Consider the following 8361-nt stretch of genomic DNA (forward strand, 5'->3'; position numbering starts at 1 on the left):
GTCCCCGAGCCGCGAGCGACCGACCGAACTAACTAACCCCCCCCCGAGCATGACGTTATATGGTATGGAATAGCTCTTTGGTCAGTTTGGGTTAGCTGTGCTAGCTGTGCTCCCTCCCAGCTTGTTATGCACCTGGCCGAGCAGGAGAAGCTCAAAAAGTCCTTGAGTAGTCTGAGCACTACTTGGCAACAGCTGAAAACATCAGTGTGTTATCAACATTCTTCTGGTACTAAATCCAAAACACAGCACTATGCTAGCTACTGTGAAGAAAATTAACTCTATCCCAGCCGAAACCAGGACACTCATCTAGAAGGATGGTGGTCTTTAGAGTAAGAGTGCTGGGACATCTTAGCATGAGCCTTATTCCCAACATCCCTTCCCTAGAAATTAAGTGTATCTCCACAGAAGCTACTTGGGTGGTTTTAAAAAGTAGTATTGCACGAATGAGGATAAGTGTTTTCCAGTTATCAGTGATGAAGAAACACTCAGACCTGGCAAAGTAGATGCAATCATTTGTTCGGGAGTCTGTGATGACAAGCTACACTGAAAGGCACAGTTTGTTTCTCTCTTAATTTTTATTCTATTATTTTATTTTATGCAAACCACTGCGCATTTTGTATTTGATTTGCACAAGTGTAAAGGCAAGGCACAAGTTAGTGGACAGGGTTATCAACTCCTATGTGCAGTTACACTGCACAGTGGATCGAAAATATTTTCCATGAAGGAATGAGGGTAAAGAGGCTGTCAGCCCTTAATCTGAATTTGGCTTTTGTCCAATATCTTATATTACCGGAATAAAATCCCCCTTCCCATCCCTAAGAACAGAAAGGCATTTGTTCACATACTAGTAGCATAATAATGAAACACAGCATCCACTCATTAAAGTAGCAATTTCTATATTTAACTACGTTTAGTTTCCGAAGTCTAGTCATTTTAAGTTCTGGAAAGACATCCAAAAAATGATATCATTTGCTTCAAACAATAGAAAGTCTGGATACTATGCTATATATGGAGATTTTTTTTTAGTCTATTTATAAACCACGCCAGTTATTTGACCTGTCTAGTTTACTCACCTACGTAAATTGGCAGACTCAGGAAACTTACTTAAGAACATATTATTCTTAGGGATTGGTAAACCTTAAAAGTTGCTAAATTATACTTCAGATCTGCATCCAGTATTTCTGAAAACTCACCTGCACCTATTAGGCTAAGAACAAAGCAACCTGCCAATGTAGGAAGGATTTTTTGCTTCTGAACCAGCTGCAATGCAATGGCATGAGCCCTGCACCTGGGGAAGGGACTGACAGACCCCAGCCACACAGCTGTTTGCAGGGCTGTATTGCCTGTATTTGTTCAGTGCAGTGCAATGCCAGGGTTTCCCAAAATGTAAGCATAACCACCAAGATTTTATTCCAGTTTCATGTTTTCTCTAATTACCTAAAACCACCTAATTGTGTATGAACTGCATTTATAAATGGAATTAGTTAGCTAGTTTTCCTCTGAAGAATGGCTGTTTACAGCTGTAACCTGCTCTCTTATGCATTCAGAGATCCTGGGAGGTTGTTTTTTTCCCTTCAGAGGGGTAAGGTTGGTGACAGTTTTTAATGGCCTTTTTAAAGCCTGTTGTGCCTGCAGAATCAAACGTAGCAGAGAAAGAAGGAGAGCTGAGTTGAAGTTCTTCCTGCAGAATTATTTACTAAATTGAAATTAGAAATATATACCAAGAACTGGAAGCACAGAGCTATCACCGAGAGCATGATTTGAAGGGAATGGATTTGCACAGGTTTATTGGTGATGGCACAGGTTGACTGACGCTGCTTTTATTGTACATGCTGATGGGTAAGTCTAGTCCAGTATAATGCTTACAGCCCTGGCTCAGTTTTCAGAGTTGGCTGTTAGACAAATGGCTGTACTGGAAATATTAAATGTGGAAATTTGCTATGCAATTTTTCAGAATTGCTTCTTGGGACTGGACTGGTATTTCCTTAAAAGTAAAAAGAATGGATAAGAGATTTGCAAACTGGAAAAAGAACTGCATTTGATGATGGAAGTGTTTACTGCTAACTGCTTGGTCAGATGCAACGCCCACCATTTCCTTTCTATTTCAGTCAAGAAAAAGCCCATGAGAACTAGCTTTCTTACTGACCTATTTCACTTTTCAACTTAGATTTCAAAACTTAATCTCCTCCCCAAGCCTTCTCCTCTCTGCTCCGATTTGGTCAGTGTTGCCACTGGTAAAGCCTTGGGTAAAGCAGATTGCTATAGGGGGTACAGCAGATAAAGAAGGTGTATTAGAGGATCCAACATATCAGGACTATATGCAGACCTCTGTGGAAGTTTTTGCTATTTGCCATGGGGTCAAGGCAAGTAATCTAAAATACAGAACAAGGTGTTCAGAAAAGGGAGGGATGTCATCCAGAGAGACCTGGACAGGCTAGAGAGGTGGGCCTGTGTGAACCTCATGAGGTTCAACAAGGCCAAGTGCAAGGTCCTGCACCTGGGTCGGGGTAACCCTCGGTATCAGTACAGGCTGGGGGAAGAAAGGATCGAGAGCAGCCCTGCCGAGAGGGACTTCGGGGTGCTGGTGGATGAAAAGCTGGACATGAGCTGGCAATGTGCGCTGGCAGCCCAGAAGGCCAACCGTACTCTGAGCTGCATCAGGAGAAGCGTGGCCAGCAGGTCAAGGGAGGTGATTCTGCGCCTCTACTCTGCTCTGGTGAGACCTCACCTAGAGTACTGCGTCCAGCTCTGGAGCCCTCAGCACAAGAAGGACATGGAAGTGTTGGAGCGGGTCCAGAGGAGGGCCACAAAAATGATCTGGGGGCTGGAGCACCTCTCCTATGAGGACAGGCTGAGGGAGTTGGGCTTGTTCAGCCTGGAGAAGAGAAGGCTGCGGGGAGACCTGATTGCGGCCTTTCAGTACCTAAAGGGGGCCTATAGGAAAGATGGGGAAAATCTTTTCAGTAGGGCCAGCTGTGACAGGACAAGGGGTAATGGTTTTAAACTAAACCAGGGTAGGTTTAGACTAGATATAAGGAAGAAATTCTTTACAATGAGGGTGGTGAAACACCGGAAGGGGTTGCCCAGAGGGGTGGTGGAGGCCCCATCCCTGGAAACATTCAAGGCCAGGTTGGACGGGGCTCTGAGCAACCTGATCCAGTTAAAGATGTCCCTGCTCCCTGCAGGGGGGTTGGATTAGATGACCTCTAGGGGTCCCTTCCAACCCAAAACATTCTATGATTCTATGATTCTATGAAAAAAGATCAATCTCTTTCTGTGGACTTAAAAACTGATAGTCAACTGTTATTGATAATCTCCTTTCTTACTCATACACTTTTGATTAACAAAATATCTTAATATATTTTCTCATAAGAGAAAAGAAGGGACCTGCAAAATCTCCTTTTTTGTTTTTTTGTATTTTGCAAATAAGTTGTCCCAATGCACATAAGAAACACCTGAAAAATTCAAACAGGAGAAGCATTATAATTTCTGCTCATAAAACTCACATGATGCATTTCAATTCCTGCTTATACCAAAAAGCTGTTTTAGTTACTTACCTACTCAGGAGACAAAATATATAGCTCAATATATTTTGTGTATTTGTATCTCTAGATGTCAAAATCTGAAACCTGGAATGGCCAAATTAAGGTCTCCTGAATACTAAAAAGTAAGTAACAGCCAGCTTTGTCTTTGGATATTTTTTCATCCTTTATACCTGCTTCCATATAAATTTCATGGGAGGGGTGGGAAGGGGTTTTTGGGGGGGGCGGTTTTCAATTTTCTTCAAAATATCCAGTTGACTATATAAGAATATTACCACAGCCACACTGTGAAACACTGGCTCAGGAGGAGATAATGCAGAATTTACATTTACCCAGAATAAGAAAAAAGGGCTCGTCTTTCCCACATGTACCCCTGACTTGTGACTTACAACCTGCTTTAGTTCAGTTCAGCAGCTGGGCTGATTCCTGCAATGTTGCAGAACTGAGTTAACTGCACTTTCCCAGAGTTGCACGATGAGTCACTGGTTCAGCTTGGTCTAGGACCCAAGACCTTCCTGCCTTCCCGTCCTTTTCCTTAACCAACAGACAAACACTGTCTGCACTGCTGCAATAAGTCTTGTGGCTCGGTCTCCACACACCAAAAATGCTCTTATCACAGTACAAACAACTAACATACTGAGATTATAAACAACCAAATACCAAGCTTTGTTAAGCTGATTTAAGTCATGTCCTTTGGCTTCTCTTTCACATCCTTTTTCATTAGGATTGTCTTTTTGCAAATAGATCTGCAAAAATCTGGAAGTGTTCATGCCTTGGCAGTAAGGAGTAGAAAACAGACAAGAATAAAGTAAGGAATACACTTACAGTTCAGCGTATCAGAAATGAGATGGGCTTGACTCTTAGAAGAGGTAGAACAGACCCCACAGTGCTCATCAGTCTCAAAGGTCTTAGCAATTGGTAACTGATGCTTCATTTAGAACATGTTTCCTATGTAAACTGTACACCCCACCTAACTCAGGGAGAATAACTCTGAATTAGAAATCCAGCAGAGGCAACCAGCAGACTGGATGTGTGTATTCGGCTTTGCCATAAGCAGCTTTCTATGAAACTCCTCATAGGTGATGTCAGCTCAAAATGTTCATTTTGAAACAGAACACCCATAGCCTAAGAATGGATGTTAGAAATACTTTATCAGCAGTGGTGCGGAAATAACCTGGGACAGCAATGTTCATGTTAAAGGGTCATAATATTGCTCAAAAAAAAATTTTAAAAAAAGAAATATCCAAGCTCTATCTCCTTCCTTGTCCCCCTGAAACTTCACAGATCGTATCTCATGCCTCTGCTTGGAACAGACCTTCAGATTAGAGACCAGTAAAGAGACTGTTGATGTCTTGGGCAAGTACCACCTTAATAAGGCAGTGGTCAGGCTTCTCTAAGCTCCGAAACATAAAAACTCAGTGGCTTTTACCTGACATGAGATGAAAGACTGTTAAATTCCAAAGCCTGGTAGAGGAAAACAGCTCTCCACATGTAGACTGAGGAATCAGGGCTCTAGTGAATAATTTCCACAGGTATGGCTCAACCACTGTCAAGACTGTTCTCCAGGGGCCCTTTGCTTTCCCACACAAAGCCACAGCTTCATTTTCTGGCATCAGAAGGTAACAGAAAAATCACTTTTCTGTCTCATCTTTCTTTTCCCTGATCATGGAAAGGGCAGTAACAATGTCATGTTTTGTGAGCAGAACAGATCTCAAATACAGTAAGTTTCTGGAAGAACTCTGCTACAGAGTTCCTACCAGACCTCTCGTACCACTTACTTTTGTAAAAGGGACTCAGCGCTTGAACTGCTGAAAGCCCAGTAGAACAGCTTCATTGCTGCCTCTTCACTAGATCTTTCCTCCTGCGTTCTTTTTTTCTTGCCCTAATAAATTATTCCAGTTGATTTTTGAAAGGCAGGTCTTCATGAAGAGGCAACAGTACTGACACATGCTGGATCAGTAACGAGGTTTCGAGTCCTATCACACTTTGCCAGCAACAGCTGCTGTTGCCAGATGGATCTCACTGAGCAGGCATTTGAGGGGTTGAGCACTGGCTGTTCAGCCCCTGCAAGCTGTGTAACTAGAACCTCATTTCTCCGTCTAATGAGATGAGCAATAGTCCCCAGAAAATTCCCACTCTCTGTTTAGATTGCTTGGTTTGTAATCTCTCCCCTTTTGTATCCTGAAAGGTAAGAAGAGGGTTTCCCTAGTTGTCAGATCCTGGAACCTGTTTAACTGAATTGGAAGATGCTAAAACAAGTCTTGGAGGCATTTACTCCAAACCTCATCCTCTTTATTTCCTTAGCGTTTACTTACATACACACAAGTGTAATTTGTTTTCCAGCTGTGAAGTATAACAGTTTTTCTTCTGGCTCTTTTTCCTTACTTTTCTGTTTCTTCTGATGAACTGGGTTCCACTCAGGCAACTGCTTCTCAGTAGCAGGAGATCCCAGATCAGCCGCTACCTTTGTTTCTATTTCAGTTTTGCTGCTGAAGTACAGTCTTTTAGCACAGTTGGACCATTTCTCTACAGCTCCCAGTTTTCATGGTGACAACTGTTCATGCAGTCCATTCAGAATATTTATTCCGCAGTTCTTACTTCTGATAACCCAAGCATAATATTTCAGTTTCCCCAGACTTTTTTGATTGCTGCCCATTACCTTTCTTATGCATATGCATGCTCTTTCCTTCTCTCTGTACAACACCTAGGTCACCAAATCATGTGAAGAACTCCCTAAGGTAGATTACAGTCACACTAACATTAACCCTTATTTTATGGCATTACTATTACACATAACACTGGTTTTAGTAGCTTAGGAGAATGCTGCTTCCTCCAGATTTTGGAGCCTGGGTCACCACTGATGCAGCTAGGCAAGATACTAAGAATATGGGCATGACAAAAACAACTCTTGAAGACCTTGATATGGTGATAATAAAGCCCTCTTATGGATTTCCCTTATCCCAGGGTATCTATAGTAAAGGGTAAGGGTATCTATAGTAACAAATTTCCCAGAAGTTCTTGTGACTTTCTGATGCTCTGTTTCTTTTTACTCATCCCCCCAAATTATCTCCCAGTGCAAATAGCCAGTAGGTGTGAACTCAGCTGTCCCACTAAATCCAACCGTATCCCCTAATCATGGAAACCAAGTCTCTTGTTGCATACTGGAGAACTTCATCATCATCATAAGTGTGATGTTCTTGGCTGTGAATTCCTGCTACTATGTGAGCTAGGATCCCATGGCAAATGAGACATCTTTTTCTGCCTCTGCTGTTTTTTATTTTTAGGTAACTAAGAAAACATCAGTTGTTGCATTTTCCTCATTAAGCCACAGCAAAACCATAAAAATAATGTAAAAAGCTACTCTTAACACCTTACAATAGCAGAAACCCTCATCCTCCACACAGTTTTACGTATTTGACTCCTATAGACCCAAACCCAAGTATGCCAGCCTTTGTAAAAAACCACAACAAATGTGACCATTACCCCATGGTGGTTAACAGTCTAACTCTCTCCTGTCGTCCTTTTCTAGCAACAGGGGACCTAGCTGAAACATGCCTTACATGACTGAAGACAACTGTTTATGCCAGATGCTTAAAAGAGCAATAGGATGCATTACACAAATGATTGTTGGGTCTTGTATTTTGACTAAAAATACAAGTTACTAGCCACCCCTGTTTCCTATCTTACCTTTTTTTTAACAATTCTACGCTTTCAGGGGGAGAGCAGTACAGTGCTGAGATGCTTTGCTGTGTCTGTTTTGCTAGGAGTAGCTGGCACAGCTGACAAAAGGGAGGTTAACTTACTTCTCGCTTCCCCCCCCGCTGCCCCCCATCCCAGGAAGGCACTAGGAAAAAAAGGAATTGTTCTTCTGAATTGCACATCCGTCCCATCTCCTCCTGGGAAGAGACAGCTGTTTCTTATCTTGGCTGTTTTACATCACTGAAATGTGAATGGAGAGTTCGAAGGAAGGAAATCGGAGGAAAGACGGAGACACCTCTATGTTTCAGAGCATTGGAGGGAACTGCTGCCTACGTACCAGAAGCAGGGTGGGGTGGTTGGTGGTGGTGGGGACAATAATGCTGTAAGCAATGATGAGATAGAAAACCTCCACAGATAGAAAAATACAACTTTTTGGTGAAAATGATCTTTGATCTGCTATCTGCTCTTTACACTTCCAAAAAGACATTTAAACAAATACCTTTATATTATTTCAGCCTGGATACTTCTTGTCAATAGAGATTGACCTCTGAGATCCCAAAAAAAAGATGTGGCTGCCTATGCTATTCATGCCTCAAAGATAAAAAGGAAAGAAAAACATCCTTTTTCCACTATTCTAGGACACACTGCCCCTGGAAATAGGGACTTACGGCTAAATCTAGTACAAATATTGTCATTTGGTAATACTTCAACAAATGACAGCAGGGTTAATTTAGCCTTCCCGCTGGGGATCAGAATTGAACACACGGGTTCTCTGAGAAGACACAAAGAAATTTTAATTACCGCATTTAGGAGAAGCTCTGTTTAAAGGACACGGACTTGAAATATGTGAGTGGCAAACTTCAAAAGATCTGGAGTTAAAGATAAACATCCAAAACTGAGAGTACTTATCTGAAACCTATATGGACTATTTGATGTTCTGCAAAATGGTACCAGAAGTCCTGTACCAGCAGGCCTTCTGCAGCAATTTCAGAACTTCCTTTCAGGCTAGAAACTTGATCTGTTCGGTGGCAATTCTTCACCTCTGGACCTTGCGTAACACGTGGCATGAGAACACGAAAATCAGTAACTTAAGAAATTCCTGTCATGGAAGTGCTAACCA

The sequence above is a fragment of the Egretta garzetta genome, unplaced genomic scaffold, assembly GCF_000687185.1.
Source record: "Egretta garzetta isolate BGI_Z169 unplaced genomic scaffold, ASM68718v1 scaffold168, whole genome shotgun sequence".
Taxonomy (NCBI): domain Eukaryota; kingdom Metazoa; phylum Chordata; class Aves; order Pelecaniformes; family Ardeidae; genus Egretta; species Egretta garzetta.